Source organism: Tachypleus tridentatus, chromosome 2 (genome assembly GCF_004210375.1).
Source record: "Tachypleus tridentatus isolate NWPU-2018 chromosome 2, ASM421037v1, whole genome shotgun sequence".
NCBI classification, from domain to species: domain Eukaryota; kingdom Metazoa; phylum Arthropoda; class Merostomata; order Xiphosura; family Limulidae; genus Tachypleus; species Tachypleus tridentatus.
This window is the reverse complement of record NC_134826.1, coordinates 146,763,558-146,789,864: the sequence shown is the minus strand read 5'-3', so window position 1 is coordinate 146,789,864 and position 26,307 is coordinate 146,763,558. Positions and strand designations below refer to the sequence as shown.

Below are 26,307 nucleotides of genomic sequence, written 5' to 3'. Positions count from 1 at the left end.
TGTCAATGGTAAAGTTTATTACAACATAACTTTAGTTGGGTTAGTTGTCAATGATCGCGTTTAGTACATCATGGTTTTCATTTTTAGCAAAACTACTCTTGAACTGTCTGTAGTAGTTGTTCCTAATTTTGAAACAACAGACTAAACTTGAGTGATGGCAACTAGTGAACAACACCAACCGCCAACATGTAGGTTACCTTAATCAAACATTATGATTTGACTGACAGTGCTGTAATGCACCATGGCCCCAAAGTGTGGAGCAAGAGTTTTTTTGGGGGGTGGGGCGCTAACGGGTAGTGAACAATAGAAACTCGGATCTATATCCGACACACTAACGCCCTCCACCGAAGTTATACAGCACGAGACACTAGTGTTGTCATTGTGAAACTTAAGGATTTTTTGTTGAAATAATACAAAGCACTGTTACCATTATAATTATGCTCATATAAACCGAATAAAATCGGGGAGTTCTTGTCTATGGTGAACAACAGGTTCGTGCTATTGTTTCCTCCAAGCAACAACAGAAAGAAAGAAAGAATTCCTTCTCTGCCGCACCGCAAGGATTCGGTCCTGATTTCTATCGATCCTTCTTGAGACTGAGATATTCTCTGTTACCCAGATGTTACGTACGTAGCTTGCTGGGGTCGAGTTTATCTCCTGAATGACATCGAATTTCACTAACTGTGAGTACGAATAAAGTAAATAAGTTACGTATCGTGCACTTCCCAATGACGAGCGAAACATCAGTTTGAACAGTATCTCATCTGACAAAAACGAATATTTGATTAAGAAACATTTGAGGCCTTTTTCCTATATTGGGTATCTTTAGTTTATGGCTTCTGAAACATTAGCTATGTCAGTTCTCAGTCGGTTGTAAAATTGATTTTATTGCGTCGTAACTTGAATAAACGTACCGTAAAATTATCCAAGAGCTATAAAACTAAAACATAAAGGTCGACTTGTTTGGAACACTTCTTGTTCTCTTAAAGCTACGTTTAGCAATATTTTAATTTATTTACACAAACTTTAATAACACACATTTTTTTCCAAAATAAATACTTTATTTTATCTACACCAGCAACATAATATTTTCCGATACAAACTATAATATATGTGTGTGTTACATCAGAGCTTTGGATGTGAGCTGGGTGACCATTTATTAACCTGTTGACTGCCAAGTATTTAAGCTGCTACGACAACTCTGAACCAAGTTCAAAATACAACTCTAATGCTTCTTCATTTTGTAACCTTTTTTTTCGTGACACCATTTTGGATCGAAAGTGAAACAATTTGTAAGTAGGTCAAATGCATGTCTTTAAAAACGCATTGAGAACGAATTAAATCGTCCGTGGCACTGTGTTACCGAATGGCTTGAACGAGTTATCTCGTCTACGGCACTGAACAGGTTAAATAACGGATTATTCGTTGACACAGCGTTTCATTCTCTGCTTAAACAGTGGGATATCTTAGACAAAATTAAATCTATGCCAAGCTTACCACGTAGGTAAAACAAACACCTCGTTTAGATTAAATATTTGATAAATTTGGGACATCTTACGCAAATTTAAATCAACCTGTTAAAAGGAACTCCTCATTTAGATAAGACGTTTAATGAGGTACTAACATATAACACTGATTTCGTTACAATTACAGATAATTATTAATAGTAATACACTTTCATATGTAAACGTTCTATAACTCTTTAATTTCTGTATCATCGTAAGTGTAATACGAGTTAAAATGGAAGTCTTGGAAATTAAAGCTGTAAAAGAGTCGCTGTGGACATGTCCTGTAAAGACACTGAGGGCCTTTGTAAACAAGGGGAAAAATTAAAAATATATTAACTATTTTTTATAAATAAAAACGTGAAATTATTTTAACAAACTTAGCACAATCACACTGCGATAAAACAGCTTATATCTGTCTATTTTTTCATTCTATCTGCATACAGTCATCTTTTACTGAATTTGAGTAGCTCATGTTTGAAAGATACCATTCGGTGAACGTCACACTTACAATGTTGGTTTACTTGGCTCTGATTGTTTGGATTCCTCAGATAAACAAAAAGTAAGCGTCGTAAATGATACTATTAATGTAAGATATTAACGAAACCAGATCATTTCTGTTCGGTTTCAATAAACCCAGGTTGATTTATTAAACTACATAACTACTATGTCCATGTACTTAACAGAGCATTCTGAAATTTCTGATCTGATCAGAAGTTGCCATTATATCCAAACACACTGTCGCAAAAAAATTACTTTTTATGCGCATGCTCTGGAAAGATATTAAAATGTGTTTGTTTTTTTCATTCTAAATTGTAACGTTTGAAAGTTCAACAAACAACCAAAAATTGAAATTTAATAGAGAGTGAAAAAACAACAACTTAATATTGGGTGTTGACTTGGGCTTATACACTACGATCTCACCCAACCACTTTGACGCGACTTCAAAATCTACGAACTGCGAGTTTGAACCTAAATACGTCTCTTGGTGAGAGAAAAGACAAAAATAACTATAAACTTGATTCCTATAGAACACATTTGATTTTTTTTATCTCTTACTCGGGAACAAAAGAATAATTAAACGTGTTTCAATTATCTTCAACTAATTCCTTTAACACCAACCGCGTAGTACTTATTGTCTGTTTGACTGTTTTGAAGTCCACACAAACTTACATGAATTCTATCTGCGCTAACCGTCCCTAACTTAATGCACTGTACGTTCATTATAGGTTTCCGTTAAATATTCAATATTAAAGCGAGGGGAATTATGTTTCGAAAACTTTTGTAGTCATAAATATTGGCAAACATAATAAAAACTGCTGAGAAGTTATATATAAAGTTGTAACATAAATAATCAGTTGGATAAGATTAATAACTTCTGAAGATCTGATATCCAAGTAGTTGGTGAAAATACATTTGGAGTTATTTGTTTACGTTATTTCATTAGTCAGTTTGTGAAAAATATGTGATTTAAAGAATATATTTATTGAAGTGAAGACTTTAGGGAAAAATTCTTATTTTGATGAAGCTAAAAAAGTGTGAAGCTAGTTGAGTGAACGAATAAGATGCAAACAATTCAACTAGTCTGTTGTCCTAACATTTTACAATGTTTTAAGATGCAAACAATTCAACTAGTCTGTTGTCCTAACACTTTACAATGTTTTAAAATGCAAACAATTCAACTAGTCTGTTGTCCTAACACTTTACAATGTTTTAAGATGCAAACAATTCAACTAGTCTGTTGTCCTAGCACTTTACAATGTTTTAAAATGCAAACAATTCAACTAGTCTGTTGTCCTAACACTTTACAATGTTTTAAGATGCAAACAATTCAACTAGTCCGTTGTCCTAACACTTTACAATGTTTTAAAATGCAAAATATTCAACTAGTCTGTTGTCCTAACACTTTACAATGTTTTAAGATGCAAACAATTCAACTAGTCTGTTGTCCTAACACTTTACAATGTTTTAAAATGCAAAATATTCAACTAGTCTGTTGTCCTAACACTTTACAATGTTTTAAAATGCAAAATATTCAACTAGTCTGTTGTCCTAACACTTTACAATGTTTTAAGATGCAAACAATTCAACTAGTCTGTTGTCCTAACACTTTACAATGTTTTAAGATGCAAACAATTCAACTAGTCTGTTGTCCTAACACTTTACAATGTTTTAAGATGCAAACAATTCAACTAGTCTGTTGTCCTAACACTTTACAACGTTTTAAGATGCAAACAATTCAACTAGTCTGTTGTCCTAACACTTTACAATGTTTTAAGATGCAAACAATTCAACTAGTCTGTTGTCCTAACACTTTACAATGTTTTAAGATGCAAACAATTCAACTAAGTCTGTTATCCTAGCTCTCTACAATATTTTAAGATGCAAACAATTCAATTAGTCTTCAGTGATGTCGAGAAACCCACTTGTTGAGAAATTTATATGCAAAAACGGCTCGTTTGGGTTGAGAAAATATTTTACATAGAAGAGCGAAGAAGGTCGAAACGTTGTTCGCTCTTCTATGTAAAATATTTTCTCAAACCCAAACGAGCCGTTTTTGCATATAAAATTCAATTAGTCTGTTATCCTAACTTTCTATAGTTGCTTGATGACCAGATACAAATATTTTGTTCAATGATTCAATTATGCCGGATCTTAATCAGTTTAATACAGCATCTTTAACTCTACCACCAATCAGATTCCAGTGTCGGTGGTTCACTTGTACCACGTGACACTACCTTACAACGAGAGTTCCTTTTTAAACTATTGGATGTTTTACTGTATTCAGTTATAATAGGTCAAGTTATCACAAACGAGTTTCTCTATTTTCTTAGTATCTTTTACATCAGAAACAGAAATAAGTTATACACTGATTACACATGATGTAAACGGATGTTACTGTTGTTGTTTTTTATCGAAATCACGATTAATATAGAATCACATGCAACTTTTAGAATAGAACTTGAAGAAAGGTTAGAATAACTTTAATATTATCCCATTCTTAAAGTATCATCACACGACTGCTCAAATGAAACAACAATGTTCTGATTTCTTTTACCGCCCTGGTGAAACGAAACGGTATTATTCTGGTTTAATTAAAACCTTACAAAAATGATCTAGTTAGAGAAGACTGATATGGTCTAGTTTCGTTTAAAAACTTACTTGTCTACCATGGTGAACAAAATGGTTTTTTTTTTTTGAAAACTCAAATCACTTTCATTATCTTTCTTAACTTCACTTTCCTTTTTTTTATACCAACTACTTTTTATCTCTTTGAAAACATTTGTAGATAACAAGACGTAACGAAATGTATTTGGTGCCCCAGCTTGCCAACAAGCACTTACTTATTGTAGCTTTGTTGTCCATTTTATCCAATAACACTAGATGATTTAAGAGCTTCACACCCCATCTATAGTTTAAAAAATATATAAAAATATCAAAGTTGATCGTTTACCAGCATAATTCATCTTTCGTTCTGGACTTTTAATTATGATGTTGAAAACAGTTCACATCCAACACGCAAATGTTCAAACATCTTGAAAGCTGACGATATTCAACAGTTACAACACTCAAGTATTGGTATTAAACCATCTAAATATTCTATATTCAACAGGCTACAAATCTCATATGTCGGTATTAAACCCTCTAAATATTCTATATTCAACAGGCTACAAATCTCATATGTCGGTATTAAACCCTCTAAATATTCTATATTCAACAGGCTACAAATCTCATATGTCGGTATTAAACCCTCTAAATATTCTATATTCAACAGGCTACAAATCTCATATGTCGGTATTAAACCCTCTAAATAATCTATATTTAACAGGCTACAAATCTCATATGTCGGTATTAAACCCTCTAAATAATCTATATTTAACAGGCTACAAATCTCATATGTCGGTATTAAACCCTCTAAATAATCTATATTCAACAGGTTACAAATCTCATATGTCGGTATTAAACCCTCTAAATAATCTATATTTAACAGGTTACAAATCTCATATGTCGGTATTAAACCCTCTAAATAATCTATATTTAACAGGCTACAAATCTTAAGTGTCAGTATTAAACCCTCCAAACAATCTATATTCAAGATGCTGAAAATCTCAAGTTTCGGTATTAAACCCTCTAAATATTCTATATACATCAGCCTACAAATCGCAAGACAGTCTGTATCCAATATTTTATACCTCTAAGGCATTTATAATTTATCTTGACAAGCTTTTCTCCAAGCGACTTACAACAATCACTTATTTCTACTGTAATCTTTAAAATGTCTAATCAATTAGAACATTTAAGTAATTGTATTCAACTCTCCAGAAAGACTATATTCGATAAGCTGCAACGTTCAAGCACTTGTTCGTTAGTTTGTGGTTCACATTTAGGGTTTTTGTGGGTTTCGTTGTAGGTTATTCTCAATAAAATGCAACGTTCAGAGATTTTTAAATTTTGTTTGGTAAATAGTATGTAGCTGATAGACGAACAGTTAAATGTTTCTAACAGCCATTTTAAGTGGGTTAAATTTAATAGCCTACAATATTTAGTACTTTTAAAGTGAAGGACTTAGTTACGGATACATTTGTGTCTCATTGGCTACATTAAGATAAATATTATCTCTCAGCGAAACCTTAATATGTGTTCCCATATTTACGAAAACAACCAGGAATTATTTACACGTTATATGTAATGTGGATAAAAACCAGATAATATTTCTTCACACTGATGTGATATTCAGTATAAAGTATCAGGCGGTGAGTAACATTTTACTTTACCTGTGTATCGAATATAAGGACTTTATTTAGAATCGTCTTCATTAATTTACTGGTTACTTTTGGTCATCTGAGTTAGCTTACTAATGTAAGGACTTTATTCAGAATCGTCTTCATTAAGTTACTGGTTACTTTTGGTCATCTGAGTTAGCTTACTAATATAAGGACTTTATTCAGAATCGTCTTCATTAATTTACTGGTTACTTTTGGTCATCTGAGTTAGCTTACTAATGTAAGGACTTTATTCAGAATCGTCTTCATTAATTTACTGGTTACTTTTGGTCATCTGAGTTAGCTTACTAATATGTAAGGACTTTATTCAGAATCGTCTTCATTAATTTACTGGTTACTTTTGGTCATCTGAGTTAGCTTACTTCCGATAAGATGTGCCGAATCTATTTTCACCGAAGGGAGTGATCAACGATTTTAAGAAATTGAAACCATTGGATGTGTGGAGAATTTTGCGTAATGGCAGAGTCTTTGCTAGTACACGCTTTCTGGTTACTTCTAGGACCTTCTAAGAGGTGAACTGAATTAACTGTTCTGACTTCAGACTGATAAGATAAGCCATTTGGCGCCTGAAACGACGGTAGTTGAAAGCTAATAATATACCTCAGAACAGCTGGTATGGGTATTAATCTTCTTAACCCGAAGATGACCTAGAAAGGTCGAAACGTTGTTCTCGCCTTAACAATAAAAGTGTTAATACCCATACCAGTCGTTCTGAGATACATTTGTATTTCAAGTTGGATTCTCGTTATCAAGAAACCGAATAATGTTTTGAAATATAATTGACTGTAGGCATCGTGATAATCCTGAGCATATCACACTTTATACAGGAAGCAAACCATGCACTTTACTCATGCACAGCGTGTAATATCACATCCAACTTCTAGATATGTTGTATCAACTGTATATTTCGATGTAATATTAATTAGTAATTTGTGTGTGTGTTTTTTAATTGTAGAATAATTATCTGCATTGAACTGGAAAGATATAAGCAATGTTAAAGGCCAAATTAATTTAATGATTTATAAATATTTTCAGTTAGGCTTAAGAGGTATTGTCTTTGTACACGATTATGGCGCTTCGCTAAGACGATATAAACCACGTATTTATTTATATTTAGACTTGTTAAAGACCCATACATATTAAAATATAACTGGATGGTCTTTACAAAAAAAAAGTTGCTGTGGGATACAGTTTTCTGTTGTTGTTTTGTTTTCTGGAATCTTTTCTACTAGAAGGTGTGTGTGTATGGATTAAACCAATCACAAACAAGAAAACAAATCCTCCCAAGGGACAAAAAAAAGCACCAGAATGGCTGTTATCTTTATTGAAAGCAGGGATTTTTTACTGATAGAAAATCGATTGGAATTCTACGTAAAGTCCTAGGCTTAGACTGAGTCAATAGTGCATAGCTAAATATCAGCCTTTAAAAAATATCTAGGCGTGTATATCTTCACATACGACAACAGGAGGGCTTCTTTGCGAGACATTATAAGATTGAGTATATGCCAAATCCTTTCATACGAACTGCATACGTAAGATAAATTCATGTTTACATTTCTTTTCAAGATATTGTAAGTATCACACGCGCATTTGCTACACGAACACATGGCAAAGTTTTCTTACGATTAGTTGGTTACATGCACTCAAACATTTATTACAAGACAAACACTGAAACAAACGGACTATATTCAATAATAATGCCCAAACGCTCACATAAACACAGTCGCACAAACTAATTCTATCTTATATAGTACAACCAATGTTATATATACATTACACAGAATCCTAGCATTATTCTACTAAATAATGTACCATAGATTGTGGTATAGTAAACATCACAGTCCAACATTTCTATTTTCAGCTATTTTTCACCAAAGCTCTCCAGTTTTAAATCACGGTTTTTTTATTTATTTATTGATAACATAGTAAACACATTAATTAACTTTCCACTTCGCTACGCTTCTTCCTTGTGGGTTTGTTGGGTTTTAGATACCCAGGAGGGTCAGGTACAAAAGACCTCTTCCTCCTATTTCTAGTGAAAGTTTCAGGACTGAGATCAGAGCCTTTCTGATCAGAAGCAACAATAACGCAACCTGAGAATAAGTAGCCATGATGCAACTTACACAATTACAAGCTATTAACTCTCAAGATACATGACTAACTGGATGATACCAAACTACAAAAACACAAGCGACATCATGACAAAAAACAAAATTCATAACTCCAGGATCACAAACAACAACTGTAAGCTATGATATAAAAAAAGTGATCAAAAGTTACGTTATCATTAGCTCCAGGATCACAAGCAACCATAGTAATCATGATTAAACTAAGAGATCAAAAGTTACGTTATCATTAGCTCCAGGATCACAAGCAACCATAGTAATCATGATTAAACTAAGAGATCAAAAGTTACGTTATCATTAGCTCCAGGATCACAAGCAACCATAGTAATCATGATTAAACTAAGAGATCAAAAGTTACGTTATCATTAGCTCCAGGATCACAAGCAACCATAGTAATCATGATTAAACTAAGAGATCAAAAGTTACGTTATCATTAGCTCCAGGATCACAAACAGCCATAGTAAGCCATAATCAAATTAAGTGCACACAGATGGCATAATAATTAACTTCAGAATTACAAGCCACACGAGCACTTTATATTATTTAGGCATTTTTTAATGGAGGTAAAACTCGTACCTCTTATAACTTAATTACGTGTGTGTGTGTATGCATGCAACTTTCAGCATACTTATTAATAGTTTAAAATAAGCATAAATAGAGTTTCTGGTGCTGTCTAACAAAAACTGACTTGCTATTAACAAAAAATGTTATATTTCCCTTATACAGATCAACCTAAAGGAATATTATGCACTGTTTTTTTTTTTCTTTATATGCTCACATAAAATGCGCAGATTTTTGGCGTTTTATAGAAACGTGAAGCACAAATCTCACTCACAAAAACCGATGAAAAATGAAATCACCAAAGTCAAATTATAACCACTCGCAACGAACGGAGAAAGCAGCACTCACTGTGTCATTATAATATTCACACTGTGGAATAACTTTAGGGTTAGACAATTTGAGTGGAATGAAATAAGAGATCGATACAGTTTCCCAGACAAAGTGACTAGTGACGAATCATACTCAGGATGTTGTTACAGCATCATGACCAGTCGCTTCTCCATCTTCTTCTACGGTGTTACTCTTCACAACTAAGAAAAAAAAAATCAATGTGCTCGAATATAAGTCGAGTGTTATCCAGCGAGTATGATTTCACAGCGTTTCAGTGTCGTCGTATCGACTGCAAAAAAAAGGTAGAAAAAAAAGTTTTAATATCACATATAAACACCAGGGATTTAAAATAAAGCGCCACAAACTACGTGTTATGGCAGAACAGAACCAGTATCGTCGTAAATCTTTAAAAAAAAATAAAGAAACTGATAAAAATAACATTTGGTGAGGAATTTATTGAACTGTGTAATTAATTCAGAAATACAGTAATATCGGTTCTTGTTGGTCTGTGTCTCGTGCATCCAGACGTCACTGGGCTGCCTATGCTGCAGTTGGATAACTTAGGAATCTAAATTTATGCATTTCTGATCGTATACGTTCCAGAAAAGAGTATTTTATTGGCTTCTTGAAATAATACTAGGGGCGCCACTGCTCAACGTTCCCACCACAGAATGTTTCACAAATTCTAACAAAGAATGCCATTCGCGTTTCTTGAAGTAATTTCAACAAAATGCGGGCCCAGCATGGCCTAGCGTGTTAAGGCGTTCGACTCGTAATCCGAGGGTCGCGGGTTCAAATCCCGGTCGAACCAAACATGCTCGCACTTTCAGCCGTGGGGGCGTTATAACGTGACAGTCAATCCCACTATTCGTTGATAAAAGAGTAGCCCAAGTGTCAGCGGTGGGTGATGATGACTAGTTGCCTTCACTCTAGTCTTACACTGCTAAATTAGGGACGGTTAGCGCAGATAGCCCTCGAGTAGCTTTGCGCGAAATTCAAAAAACTACAAAATGCAGTAGCTATATACAGAATAACGTAACTTTAGATCTACATGAGAATCGGAAATTAAATCAAAATCTAAATGAGGTCAATTATTCATCCATAATATAACAGTGAATAGAAAATATAAATAGACAATTTCAGTAACTTATTGATAAAAACGCTTCACTCTTAACAAATAGCTCACGACTATAAATGTAACATTACTTTCAGACGTAGATAGGTTTGTTTTGTATTTTGCGTAAAGCTACACGAGGGCTATCTGCGCTATCTGTCCCTACTTTATCAGTATAAGACTGGAGGGAAGGAAGCTAGTCATCACCACTCACCGCCAACTCTTGGGCTACTCTGTTACCAACGAATAGTATGACCGTAACATTATAACGCCCCCATGGCTGAAAGGGCGAGCATGTTTGGTACGACGGGGATGCGAACTCGCGACGCTCAGATTACGAGTCGCACGCCTTAACCCCCTGGCCATGCAGGGTCCTCTTGTTTAGAATTAAAAACAAAACTACACAATGGGCTATCTGTGCTCTGCCCACCACGAGCATCGAAACCTGTTTTTTAGCGAGTCCGTAGCCGCTGTGCCATTAGGGGACTAATTTTCCACGTTGACTATTTGAATGATATTATTATTATTATTATTATTTTCACCACCTTGTTAATTTACATCAAAACTTTAACAACAATTTGTTACATTGTGCTCAAAAACAACTATAAATATTGTCTGTTCTTCTACCACACAAGAACTCTTATTATCATATGTTTGAAACTTATATTATTTTTCATCTTCGCCATAAAATATTGAAAATACATTTCGGGCACTCGTTTCACCCATAGAACAAAGCATGCACTTCAGAAAATTCTAAGCCTAATAGAACATTGATATAGTAAGAACGCATGCACTTCTTAAACATGCATTTGGCCTCTCCGTCCGAGTGGCCTAGCATGGGCAAGTGGGTAGTGGCTCTCGACTCGCAATACTGCGGGTGCGTATTCGAATGTCCGTCATACCAAACATGATCGCCCTTTCAACCATTGGGGCGTTATAACGTGACGGTCAATACGACTATTTGTTTGTAAAAGAGTATCCCCAGAGCTGGCAGTGGGTGACAATGTCTACCTATCCTCCCTCTTGTCGTAAACCGATAAATTTGGGACGCCTAGATAGCCCTCGTGCGAAATTCAAAAAACAAAACAAGCTCCATACCAAAAGTTTTTTAACCTCGTATAAGTAATTGGCTACTGTAATTTATTTTTATTTTTATACACTTACTAATTTGATACGTATTATTTTTTCAGTGGACATGATTGTTGAAATTTTGTGCTTTTATTCCTAAGATATAAACAAACTTAGCGATTTTAAACCTCATCAGGCTGTAACCATTTTTAGAAATTCTAAGCCTATCATTACATTGATATAGTAAGCCGAACTATGATACATTTTAGTTACAAAGTTTCCGACTTTAAAAAAAAAGGCATTGTTAAAAATATGCTTCAATGCCCGGGACAACCACATTTCCACAAAGTTGAAAAATTAAATTATTTTATATAAGTTTCAAAAGAGGTCGCTCTGAACTAAATGTTAGCATTTTTTTCTTTCTTTCATACACATTATGGTAATGTCGGATAATCGCTGTGTTCAACAGAGTTACGCATATACTTAAAAATCTATATTTATACAAGGCTAGCTCGGGTTCATTAACATGCTACGAAATATTCTAATATGGGATTCTACAGTCTCTAAACTTTAACCAATAAACTCATTATAATCTATATTTCACTTTAAAGTATTTAATTTTCTCGAATTTTAAACTGTCTTTATTACCCTAAATCAGCCACTTAAGTTACACACTTAAATTCGAAACAGTTACTTCACTAATCTCTAAAAGTATACACGAACTTTTCGTTATATTTTTTTATTTGTGGGGTTTCGGTCCCCTTAACTGAACCTTCATCAGGTAATAATATAGGCCCAGCATGGCCAAGCGTGTTAAGGCGTGTGACTCGTAATCCGAGGGCGCGGGTTCGAATCCCCCTCGCACTAAACATGACCGCCCTCCCAGCCGTGGGGGCGTTATAATGTGACGGTCAATCCCACTATTCGTTGGTAAAAGAGTAGCCCAAGAGTTGGCAGTGGGTGTTGATGACTAGCTGCCTTCTCTCTAGTCTTACACTACTAAATTAGGGATGGCTAGCGCAGATAGCCCTCGAGTAGCTTTGCGCGAAATTCAAAAACAAAAGAAATGTAATAATATACACTGTGAACTGATGAAGGTTCCCGAAAGAGGGCCGAAAACTCATAAATTAAAGTAATTTAAAGTAGATAAAGGTTTGTGTATAATTTTACCTATTTCTTATGGGTTTATTTCTGGGGTATATTTTTAACATTATAACTTAAGTTTTATTGCTTGAACACTGTGATATGATTTGTTGTTATGACGAATATACCCAACTTTAATCAAGAAGGTAAAATTATAATGACCCAATCATATCACACATACTCAGTTAATTTCGTGCTTCTATGACTTGCTCATTCAATACTGCCACCCGCTAGTACAGTGGTAAGTCTATGGATTTATAACCCTAAAATCAGGGGTTATACAAGCGGAGGGGGGAGGCGTTCTTGATAAGAAAAATTACGAAGACTGGAAAAGTAAAAGAACTCTATATCTAAATTCGTGAGAAAAAATTACAAAACTAAAAAGATATATATAGCCAAAATACTAAGTAAAATATGATTAAACTGATCAAATATGAAGTAAAAAGTAATTAATATTTGAAGGGAGAATATGGGAAATGCGAAACAAGAAAATGAATGAAATGTGAACCACCATCACCAACAACAAGAAAAAACTACACAGTGCATTAGAAAATAGGGATTTGGTGGTACACGGTGCATTAGAAAATAAGGAATTGGTGGTACACAGTGCATTAGAAAATAAGGAATTGGTGGTACACAGTGCATTAGAAAATAAGGAATTGGTGGTACACGGTGCATTAGAAAATAAGGAATTGGTGGTACACAGTGCATTAGAAAATAAGGAATTGGTGGTACACAGTGCATTAGAACATAAGGAATTGGTGGTACACGGTGCATTAGAAAATAAGGAATTGGTGGTACACGGTGCATTAGAAAATAAGAATTGGTGGTACACAGTCCATTAGAAAATAAGGAATTGGTGGTACACAGTGCATTAGAAAATAAGGAATTGGTGGTACACAGTGCATTAGAAAATAAGGAATTGGTGGTACACAGTGCATTAGAAAATAAAGAAATGGTGGTACACGGTGCATTAGAAAATAAGGAATTGGTGGTACACAGTGCATTAGAAAATAAGGATTTGATGGTAAGATTTGTATTTGTTACCCGGTGGGACAGGGGGTAAGTTTACATATTTGCAACACTAACATCCGAGGTTCGATTTCCCGCGATGGTATGACTTTGTTAGAATACAACATACTGGAGATTTTCAAGTTCTCTTTCATAGGTTTGTTTCAGGGTGATTTATTGTCCTGTTATCCAAGTCCACCGCGTTTGTAAAATTCTAGCGATATTTGTATATCTTTCTTCTGGCTTGTGTAACTGTTCGTATTACAATCAATAATTAGTTGATTTTTAATACATAAAACGTGTCACAAAGTGTTACGAACAGTTCGAGTTAGAAAGGAATGTTATCGCGTGCTGTTGGTGAACTTCATCTCGTAAATTGACTTGTATCTGTTAGGAGAGCATAATACATATAGCGTTTGTTATGATACATTAACCTGAAGAACAAGTACAAATAGGCACAGACTAGCTGTCTGTTTTAACAGTTTTAGGACTTTCGAGTCACTTTAAAAACAATGCATCTACAACCTGAGAAGAAATCATTAACTGCTTGTTTGTTTTCTCTCTCAGGCAATCACTTCGATTATTCAGATTAATTTTACAACAGAATATCCAGGAAATTTGTTTTCTTTTTCGGTGATACAACTTTGGTAACGTGTGAGGAATTCCAATTACAATACGTTAGGAAAAGGATTCTTATTCGTGTCAGGCTTAACAATGAAAATTTTCACCTTCTTGAAGTTGTAACTACGGTAATATGATCGAATTATCATTTCGGTAACTATACATAAATACATTTTATTCAGGCAAGGGTTAACAATGAAACATCACTTTCTTGTAGTTGTAACTACGGTAATATGATCGAATTATCATTTCGGTAACTATGGTAACATGACATAATCAACTTCTCTTGTAGTTGTAACTATGGTAATATTAATCATCATTTCGATGATAACCGCTTTTTACTGAGGCTTGTTTGTGTTTAGAACAAAGCCACATTGGGCTATCTGCTACGTCCACCTTGGACTTATCGTTGTAAGTCCATTAACTTATAGTTGTTCTATCAGAGAACCTCAGTTATGCCAGAGATACGAGGAAAGCAGTCTTTCTCCTATAACTTTTACACATGTGGCCTCAAAAAGATGTTGACACACAGTTAGAGAAATCATACGTACAATCCCTGTTTAGTCTGCTACAGTAACAAACTTATAAATTAATAATACATTTATCTCTCTTTGAAAAACTCCTTTGAGCAAAAACAAAACACATTTTGGGGATGGATATGTATTGATGTAACATAAGTTTTAATGACTTAGTAATGCAACTCTAACTTAAGCTGTAGTGATATTATAATACAGCCGTAAGTTATAAAAACATCATAACACAAATCTAACGTAAGTTGTAATGACATTGTAATACAACTCTAACATAGTTGTAATGACATTGTAATAACTCTAATGTAATTTATAATTACGCCGTAATATGAGTCTAACATAAGTTATAGTGACATCGTAATATAATTTAACGTAATTTGAAATGACACTGTACTACAACTCAAATTTGTATGTAGAGTGCAATGATTTTTAGCTTTATTAGTGGGCCTACTTTGGTTTGGTTTGTTTTCAATTTCGTGCAAAGCTATTCGACGGCTATCTGCGCTAGCTGTCCCTTATTTAGCAGTGTAAGACTAGAGAGAAGGCAGCTAGTCACCACCACCCACCGCCAACTCTTGGGCTACTCTTTTACCAACGAATAGTGGTATCGACTGTGACATAATAACGCTTCCACGGCTGAAAGGGAGCATGTTTGGTGTGATGGGGATTCGAACTCGCGACCTTCGGATTGCGAGTCGAGCGCATTAACCACCTGGCCATGCCGGACCACCAAATACTGTTAGACAAAAACCAGCACGGACAATATCACAACAGCTCAATAATTCTTCACCGGATGCTAATATCCATTATCGCTCGATATTGTCAAGTGGTCAGGAAGCTCGACTGGTAATCTGAGGGTCACGGGTTGCAATCCCCGTCATGCAAAACATGGTCACCCTTTCAGCTATGTGGGGTTAATCAGTTACGATCAATCCCACCATTCATTGGTAAAAAGGTAGCCCAAAAAATGGCGGTGGGTGATGATGACCAGCTACCTTCCCTCTAGTCTTACACTACTAAATTACGGACGGCAAAGAAACTAATTGCTCTAATCCGTATGGATCTAAATCCAGATGAAGGATAAACAAAAACCGAATATGCTTTTGTTTTTTGATTTTATAAATCACATTTTTAAACTTGCTTAGTCGTTTTTCAGTATAGGAATTGACAAAAACTCGATAAACACGCAGGCTTTTGAAGAACCAATTTCGCGCCGTTTCATGAGAGGTAGGCGGCATGATGCGAAATAAAACTACATTAATCGATCGAACGGAATCGATTTGTCCATTCAGCGAAAATTTAAGATTAGAAAATGAAACAAAGAAATAATAAAACTGAATGTTCTAGAACAACAACCTGTGAACAGTAGTGTGTCTATATTTAGAAGACGTGATTGATTTTTGAAAATGAACCTTATCTTCCTGTACGACTGGTGATAGCACGTTTAATTAATATGAAAAAAGAAATACACACAGAATTATCCGGAAAACGTCTATTATTATTATAATGCAACTTTTAAACGACGTTCACTGAAGTTACGCCCCCCCCTCCTCTGTATGACAGCAGTAAATCTAAAGACGCTAAAATTCGGGATTCTATTCCTGCGATGGACAATGTACGTATATGTATATCGTTTTCTGTAGCTTGGATCAACATACTATGGATTTCTAGAGTAACTAAGTAAACCCACAAAGCTGGACATTTGTTTAGATTATTTAATATAATTTAGCTTATTGGTTAAACTTCCAAATATCGAGTTTTACAGCCCATCGCCGTGTTTAAGGGGACCGTCTTAACATCTAGAAAATATTGAATTACTTTTTACATAAATTCATATTTCTACTTCAGCTTGGTTGTGATTAAATTAAAATTCATATTTTGTAATAATATATTTACATATATTTAATTGTTTGCCATTAACGACAAAGGTACAAAAACAGGCCGTGTTGTGTCCATCATGGGTATTGACACCCGGTTTCCCTATCGTCATAAACACACATACATACTACTGAGCCAGTGGGAGCAATTACTAATGTTCTAATGCTTTAGGAAAGGGCTAAGGTCTCAAATGGTGCAAAAAACGCCAATGCTACAACAAGAAAATAGGGCTGACTTGACGTTTAAAATAGAACGAATTTTTTACTATTTTCCTAAAAATATCGCCATAGTATTTTTTGACATAAAGATAAAAACTGTTTTCATTGTTTAATTGTTTCGCACCAGATAAAAAGACTCCACTAATTTTGGCTTTATAGTTTATTTTTTGTTTTTTAAAACCATTATTTAAAAAAATTGATACTTACGCCATCTGGCGTTATTTAATAATTTGGCCCATTCCTAATGCAATATTATATCAAATGTATTTCTTTCTGTTATATATTTATGAGATTGCTCAGTTGCCAAAGGCCGTAATTTACACGCGTTATTATCCGCTGATGGCGAGAATTGCTTGACAGTTATATGTGCAGGGTGACGGAGAATGTTTTAGACAGTACAAAACAGTTAATAATATTGAACGTATGAGGTATAGTCGAATGTTATATAAAATATGGTCCAACAAAGTTAATTTAACTACATAGATTCAATATCATTTACATTTAGCTCGGCCGGCTAGGTGGGTTAAGGTGTTCGACTCGTAATCTGATGGTCGAGGGTTCTAATCCCCGTCGCACCAAACATGCTCACCCTTTCAGCCGTGGGAGCGTTACAATGTCACGATCAATCCTACTATTAGTTAGTAAAAGAGTAACCTAAAGAGATGCCTTCCCTCTAGTCTTACACTGCTAAATTAGGGACGGCTAGCGCAGATAGTCTTCGTGTAGCTTTGCGCAAAATTCAAAAATAAACAAACAAAAACAAATTGAATTAATAATGTTGTTTGTTGAATGTGTTTTTAGGCCAGTCCCCCGGTGGTACAGTAGTAGGTCTACGGATTTACAATGCTAAAATCAGGGGTTCGATTCCCCTTAGTAGACTCAGCAGATAACCTGATGTGGCTTTGCTATAAAAGAAATAACACACACACTGTTCGTACTTTTGTAGCATACAAAAACGCTGAGCCAATTAAAAATTAATTATTTGATTATTAGTTACTTCTGTATTTTGAGATGAAATTAACGTAGAAGACTTCTCTAAGTGCTATTTAGCCATCCTGTGTGCTTATGACGCTAAATAATCAGGCTTAGATACTGATGGTGGGCACAGCATTGAGCAGCTTTTCGCTTGACAACAGTGTTGTTGTTTTTTTTGCAATATGAGAGTCACGAGCTAGAATCACCGTCACACCAAACATGCCCACCCTTTCAGCCGTGGGGGCGTTATAATTTTACGGTCAATCACACTACTCGTCGGCAAATGAGTAGCCCAAAAGTTGGCGGTGGGTGGTGATGACTCGTTGCCTTCCCTCTAGTCTTTCACTGCTAAATTAGGGACGACTAGCGCAGATAGCCCTCGTGTAGTTTTGCGCGAAATTCAAAACAAACAAACAAGGCTCTTGTTTTCAAGCAGCTCAGTGGTAAGGGTTTATAATGCTTAAATTCAGGATTTGGTCCATATGGTGAGGACAGCACGCATATCACATCGTGTGATCTAAATTACTTATATGTAATGCTTTCTTTGTTCCACAGTTAAGTGCGTGAGTTGCCTCTTTTTGAGAAATTAATTTATTTAAAGTTTCAGTAACTTAAAAATTTGTTTATAACTTATGTCCATATTAACAAACAGTAAATGCTAGTTAAAATTATATTGTCTTTTGAGGCCGTCTTCCATAAGTTTGTACTCTCTTTTCCCATATGACCATCATTTTTGTTGTAAAATTATGTCATTGTCGATTTGTATGAAGTACATTTGGCGATCTGTTTTACTACTTAATACGTTCACGAACTTGCCCTACGATCATGAAATTACACAGGTGGGGAACCACTATGCATTAAGCCTTTGTGTTAATATTTATTACACTGATGATTAAACAATTGCCATAAACAATAACACCAATAATTGTTTCGCTTGATAAAGTGAAGCAGTTTTATTACATTCCATGTTGCATGAAGGTCATATAACTGGGTATAAACTGTGTACACATACTTCTGGGATAGTTATATGTTTGTATTTAATCAAAGTAAAAGCCCTTTTATAGAATTAAATGGGCAATAGCTATTAGCCTCAAGCGTCCTGCAACGACACAAAACGATATTTTATTCACGTGGCAAAAGTGTTACTCTAATTATAGAGTAAAAAGTGTTTTTTACCCCACCTACAGTTTAAATTACTCCGTGATAAACAATTCAAATTTAGTTTGGTGACTCGAAACGAAACACCAGCCGATCTCTGTACGTAACCTGAGATAATCGTTGTTAATTAGGCCTAAAGGCGGTGCAGTTTCCTTTCTTCAGTCAGGTCATTTCTCATTGGCTCCTTCTTTGCAGTATCGTCTGCAACCCTTGTTTAAAATTACTTCATTAACTAAATACTTCGAGCTTATACACTGCTCGCCAAAATCTTAAGGCCAATGAACATAAAAAAAAAATATGCATATTGCGTTGTTAGACTCAACCACTTATTTGAGTAGAGCTTCGAAGGATGAAAATAAGAAAAGGGAAAATAAAAATAAAAAACGTTTTAGCATTCAATAGGGAAAATGTGAACATTATGAAATTAACCTAAATACTAGCTGGTCAAAAGTTTAAAAAACCATACCAAAAATAACAAGAGGTCTGAGTACTGAGTTGCACGGCCGTCATTGCGAATAACTTTAAACATTCGCTTTGGCATGGTCGATAAAAGTGTTTGCAGAAGGCTGGCTGGAATGTTATTCTCAGTGGTGAAGATGACTCACGAAGATTATGCACTGTTTGGAATTGACGTTCATTTCTATAGACGTTTCTTGCCATCCACCCCCCATAACATTTTCAATGGGGTTCAGTTCAGGCGAACACGCTGGATGGTCCAAAAGAATCATGTTAATCGCCATGAAAAAGTCCTTTGTCCTACGGGCATTGTGGATTACAGCTTTGTCCTTCTGAAAGATCCAGTCATTTCCACACAAGCAAGGGCCTTCAGTCAATAAGGATGTTCTCTCCAACATGCAATGCAGCCATCTGCTGTTTGACGCTCCTGCATAACCTGAAGCTCCATTGTTCCATGGAAGGAGAAAGCACTCCAGATCATGATGGAACCTTCTTCACTGTGTCGTGTATAAAATGTCTCCGGTGGGATATCCTTATCGTGCCAGTAACGTTGAAAGCCATCTGAACCATCCAGGTTAAATTTTTTTCTCATCAGAGAACAAAACCTTTGTCCACTTTTCTACGTCCCATGTTTGGTGCTTCTCAGCAAAGTTTAACTGAGCTGTTTCGTGGTGTGGAAGGAGGCGTGGCCTTTGAAGACGTTTACGGTTTTTAAAGCTGTTCTTTAGTAGATGCCGTCTTATTGTTCTTGAGCTGCATTCTGCGTCCGTAAAGGCCTTAATCTGGTTCGACCATCGGCTGTTGCCTTGCCTGACAACCCGTCGAATCCTCCTACCCAACGCCGGTGAAATTTTCTCCGGCCGACCACTTGTAATTCTCGTGTCGTATCCCTCAGGGTATTTTAATAAATTTACAACATCAGTTTTACTACATCCAATCTCACCAGTGATGACACGTTGAGAGAGACCTTGCTATTGCAGCTCGACAATTCTGCCACGTTCAAACTCTGTCAACTTTTTAGCCTTGCCATGTTTTTACCCAATGTAACACAGGAGATGTTAGTGGGAGATGTTGAAAATGCTAATGCTTGAACACAAATGACTAATTTTCGTTACGTGTTTACCGATTAACGCTTCGTTTCAGTATGGTTTTAAACTTTTGACCAGCGAGTATTTAAGCTAATTTCAGTGTTCACATTTTTCCTATTAAATGCTAAAAAAGTTGCTTTTTTATTTTCCCTTTTCTTATTTTCATCTTTCGAAGCTCTACTCAATTAAGCGCTTGAGTCTAACAACGTAAAATGCATATTTTTTCTTTATGTTCATTGGCCTTAAGATTTTGGCCATCAGTGTACCTCGATCTTGAAAACCTTACTTAGTTGAAAGAATGTTAGGAAATATTTTAACAGTTGTTAAACTTTGTTAACGTTCCCAACTTTAAAAGAGGGAAAAGGTGAAAGTTAGCTGTCAACACCACTAACCGCCAACTCTTCATTGATTATTCTTTACCAATGAAAAGTGTAATTGAATGTTACTATATAACGCCTAAATAGCTGAAAGGACAACATGTTCAATAAAGAGATTAGAACCCGTTACCCGCATTTTGCGAATTGAACATCTTAACCACCAAAACATGCCAGAGTCTAATAGTTGTAAGCATTTTACAACAAGTGTTAAATTTAACGAAAGAGCGCGTATCATCAGGAATAGATTATTTGACCTCTTGCGTGAATTCTTTCGCGTGATTGGCCGATAGCGCATCATGTGATATGAAACATTTGGAATGTTTACTTGAAAAACTGGTCATCCCATCTCCCGGTTGTCAATATTGTTGCTAACTGTGCGTGACGTCGCAGTAGGACTTTGCAGACGACAGGTTTTGCAGCACATTGAAAACACGACGATTAATTTAGGCCTAATTACAAATAACTTGTTCAGTACCATACAGTGAATGCGTATATATCTTATGGCGTAATATTTCATTTACTAGCATATGAAGAGCTGTATGGTCATTTTGACAGCAGAATTTTGCAGGTGACAAATTTTTACAGTACAGTAAAAAAAACACGCTGCTTTTCCATGTTGGAATTACAACTCGCAGTCTAGACAAGTTTCATGCTGAATTTAGACAAGTGCGTACTTTAAAGGTGTGATGAGCTGCCATATTTGAAAACTAAACGATTTCTAGATGTTTCTGATTTATTATTGATTCTTACAATGAGATCATAATCTTTAGTACAATGTCAAGTTTTAAAGTTTACATAAAAGTCCCAGGGTTTTATACTAAATATATTCTAAGTATCTTCAATAAGCGGAAGTGAATAAAACTGAAAATAGAAGAGGGAAGTAAAACAATTGCTGACTGATGATTTGTTTTTGTCATCATAACTAGCCAACAAGTATTCACCGAGCTTTAGGCCAACGTGTTTTACCACTGAAAGAACATTTCAGATTTGAAAGTTTTATTCTCATTCTCCAGACACTCCCAGTGTTCACATATAGCCACCCCTCATTTTGAAATACTAATAGATAGGGGCACCGGATAGCAGCTCTCGCAGCGACAAGAATTTTGCCAATATGTCTAAATTAAATTATCAAATTTACTATTGCACGTCTACAATTGAAAGTAAGGAGCTTATTGAAAGTTAAGACACCTTAAACTTTGGACCTTCTGATTCGCAGCCCGCCTCCTAATACATATAAAATTACTGATGTGGTAAAATTGTTTGTTTTGGATTTCAAGCAAAGCTACACGAAGACTATTTGTTCTCGCCGTCCTTAATTTAACAATGTCAGACTCGATGGAAGGCAACTAGTCATCACCGCCCACCACTCTTGGGCTAGTCTTTTACCGACGAATAGTAGGATTGACTGTAAAGTTAGAACATCATCGCTGCTAGAAACGGCGAGCATGTTTCGGGTTTCGAACTCGTGACCCTCAGATTGCGAGTCAAGCGCTTTAACCATCTAAACAAAATATTGTGAAACCAGAACTTTCATGTTACTTTCTGGCTAACTGATAAAGCAACTGTCGCCAGTTCTGGCATGTACCTCAACATCCTGTTACCAATTCTGGCATGTACTCTTACAGTCGTGTTATCAGTTCTGCATGTATCCATGTATCCTTAGAGTCCTGTTACTAATTCTGACATGTACCCTTACAGTCTTGTCATAAATTCTGCATGTATCCTTCAGTCTCGACATGCCCTGTCACCAGTTCTGGCCTGTACCCTCATAGTCTTGTCATAAATTCTAACATGTACCTTTAGATAGAGTTCTGTCCCAAATTCTAGCATGTACCCTTACAATCTTGTTTTCAATTCTGACATGTACCCTTACAGTCTTGTTATCAATTCTGGCATGTACCCTTACAGTCTTGTTATCAGTTCTGAATGTATCCTTAGTGTCCTGTTATCAATGCTGACATGTACCCTTACAGCCTTGTTATCAATTCTGACATGTATCCTTACAGTCCTGTTATCAGTTCTGAATGTATCCTTAGTGTCCTGTTATCAATGCTGACATGTACCCTTACAGCCTTGTTATCAGTTCTGACATGTATCCTTACAGTCCTGTTATCAATTCTGACATGTATCCTTACAGTCTTGTTATCAGTTCTGACATGTATCCTTACAGTCTTGTTATCAACTCTGACATGTACCCTTACAGTCTTGTTATCAATTCTGACATGTACCCTTACAGTCTTGTTATCAATTCTGACATGTACCCTTACAGTCTTGTCATAAATTCTGCATGTATCCTTCAGTCTCGACATGCCCTGTCACCAGTTCTGGCCTGTACCCTCATAGTCTTGTCATAAATTCTAACATGTACCTTTAGATAGAGTTCTGTCCCAAATTCTAGCATGCACCATTACAATCTTGTTTTCAATTCTGACATGTACCCTTACAGTCTTGTTATCAATTCTGGCATGTACCCTTACAGTCTTGTTATCAATTCTGACATGTACCCTTACAGTCTTGTTATCAGTTCTGAATGTATCCTTAGTGTCCTGTTATCAATGCTGACATGTACCCTTACAGCCTTGTTATCAATTCTGACATGTATCCTTACAGTCCTGTTATCAGTTCTGACATGTACCCTTACCATATAAACTACCATGACAGGTAATAACGCATAATCACAATCTTCAAACATGGCATGATCGACGGCAAATATGCCAGTTATATCAGATAGGCCGACTATTACTAAAGGCATATTTTTACATAATTGTAACCACGATATCAGTTCCTGTAAACCTCGTTAACATTTGTTGTGGTACAAGCATTAGAAACAAGTACCAGTACCCATAAATTTTAAATGGTAATTATTTGTTAAAGACCATTTCCGCAATACGTATCGTCAAATCAGCTATTTACTCGCTAAGCCTTATTTATTCAAGGCTATTAATATCTTACTATAGCGTCAGAAGGAGAGAAGTGCCAAGTTAGCATAAGACTTTCTCCTCACACAAACAACATGGCTTGATTTAGAAAAAAAACACACAAACTGGATGTTTGTCAATTTTTCCATACCTTGCAAAGCAAAAATCAACATGGTCATAGTAAAAACACACACAGAAAAAAACAACAACTATTTCTACATTGAAACTATCATTCAGTTCTCTACATTTTAAATAAAACGTGTTACACTTATAGTGTATCAAGTTATTACTATTACCAAAGTTTTATTAATGTATGTATGAAACGCACTTTATATCTAGGATATTAAAAACAATATGATCTCTAGTTTAGTTTTTGACAAATTTTTTGTTAATATTTGGTGAATACGCCACCTAACATTAATCAGTAAATATGCCATAAATATGTTTATGAAAGTAATAGGCCTAACACTCAGGGTTTATGAAAGTAATAGGCCTAACACACAGTGTTTATGAAAGTAATAGGCCTAACACTCATATCTTTTGACACATTTTTAATTAGAACATTATTCGATTAACATCACAAAATTTATCTATTTATTTAACAATAAAAGTTTTCCTTATTTAATGTAACCAGTTTCTAACAGCAAGAAAACTGATATCAAATAATCACGATAAACTGGATCTTTCCCTCCATTTTTCATTTATAATATCTACAAATTTTAAACCTATTGGACGTTGTATATAAGACTCTTTCATGAGGTACTTTTAGTTTCACTAAATGCTAAACAAGTGAGACTGACAAAACCGCGTTTCATTTAACGGTATTAATGGTGGTTAGTCAAGAGTCTTTTGATGTGTGTTACTATAACAACAAAGGCTAGTCAAGACTAACCTGTTATATAGTGGTACAAACATACAAGCTAATAGAACGTCACTAAACGTCTTTTGGTACAACAATACAGGCTAGTCAACACTAACCAGTTATACGATTGTGAAAAGACAGACTAACAAAGCGCCGCTAAATGTGTATTGGTACACCGTCTAGTGATGACTCACTAGTTATATAATTGTGCAAAAACACAGGCTAACTAAATGTGTTTTGTTATAACAATACAGACGAGTCAAGCTTAGCGAGACAAAATGTTTAAGCACTTAAACTACAAACATGTGTAAAATTGGGGATTTAGAATTTTCAAGAAGAGCATGTCCTTTGTACCTAATATGTATTAGAAAACAAAGGAATACGAAACGACTAGGGCATAAGGGCCATCTAGAAACGGGCCTAAAACAAGTGCTCCAGTCGTGGTAGGCAAAGAGAGACAAGTAGCAACATCTATCCACATGCATCAGGTAACAACAGTTCGTAACATAATCAAGAAGAATATTCATCTGGGAGAGACGCCACCAGAGCATCGATTCCCCAAGATAAGTCACACCTCTTCAACCATCACATCACCATGTGGCTGAACAATGCAACGACTGTTATGTTATTTGATATTGATGACGTCACGTGACTCTGCACCCACGGATTTTCGACCTAAAAAAAATTACACTTCGAAACTGTCATCCTTGTGTGCCATATAAATTATGGAGAGCAAGCATATACGGGTTGTGTGACTTGGCCATGACAACCTCACAATCGAGTCGTGAAACATACGTTGCAGAGCTATTGTTAAGGTGCACTGTCGTCAGATAAGAAATTACGGGACGTAAAGGATTTCCAACATCATCTTAATTTAACGTACTCAACTATATAATACAGCCTGATTGGATATATACTTATGTAAAAATAAAAATTAGCAAAGGGTCTCGTAATCTATGCTCCTATAACAAGAATACAGGTTCGCCAAACACCAGTTGGATACCTTAAGCTCTAGCCAGACATCGCTGTATCAGTTTTACAAATCAAACGAGACCCAAAAGATACACAACAAACTAGCTAACCTTTAATAGATTATATACTAATAAAAATATGCATTTGACAAACAGAAAGACACGAGTTGATTGAACTTTATTAATCGTAAGCAGTCACACAACAATGAAAAGTTAGAAATCATGTGGTAGCTTAATTAAATCTATTAAACATAGTTCTGATGACCACATATTTGTTTATTTTCTGTCTGGCAATCCAATAAGAACTTTGTGTCGTGTCAGTGTAGTATACTTTAGTATAAATTCTTGAATCAGGAACTTTCAGACAGTATAACCAATAAAGCACATGTTTCAAAATAAATATGTTTTATAATATTCAAGTAACCAATAAAGCACATGTTACAACACAGATTTATAATACCCAAGAAGTAACGGATAAAGCACATGTTTAAAAATAGATAGGTTTATAATATTCAAGTGACGCATAAGTCACATGCTTGAAAATAGATTTCTAATATTGAAACCATGAATCATGCGTCCGATATGCTATCACTTAAGAAAATCATATATTTCC

The 26,307-nt window shown here is 35.3% G+C and overlaps 1 pseudogene across 1 annotated transcript in view; it reads right to left on the bottom strand.

Annotated features, from left to right (window-relative positions):
* Positions 1–4,037: 4,037 nt before the first annotated feature.
* Positions 4,038–26,307, bottom strand: part of LOC143245324 (melatonin receptor pdcr-1-like) — a 51,020-nt pseudogene continuing 28,750 nt past the window's right edge. Inside the window, exon 3 of the transcript XR_013025570.1 lies at positions 4,038–9,595. The product of XR_013025570.1 is annotated as a melatonin receptor pdcr-1-like (transcript). The remainder of the gene's footprint in view (positions 9,596–26,307) is intronic.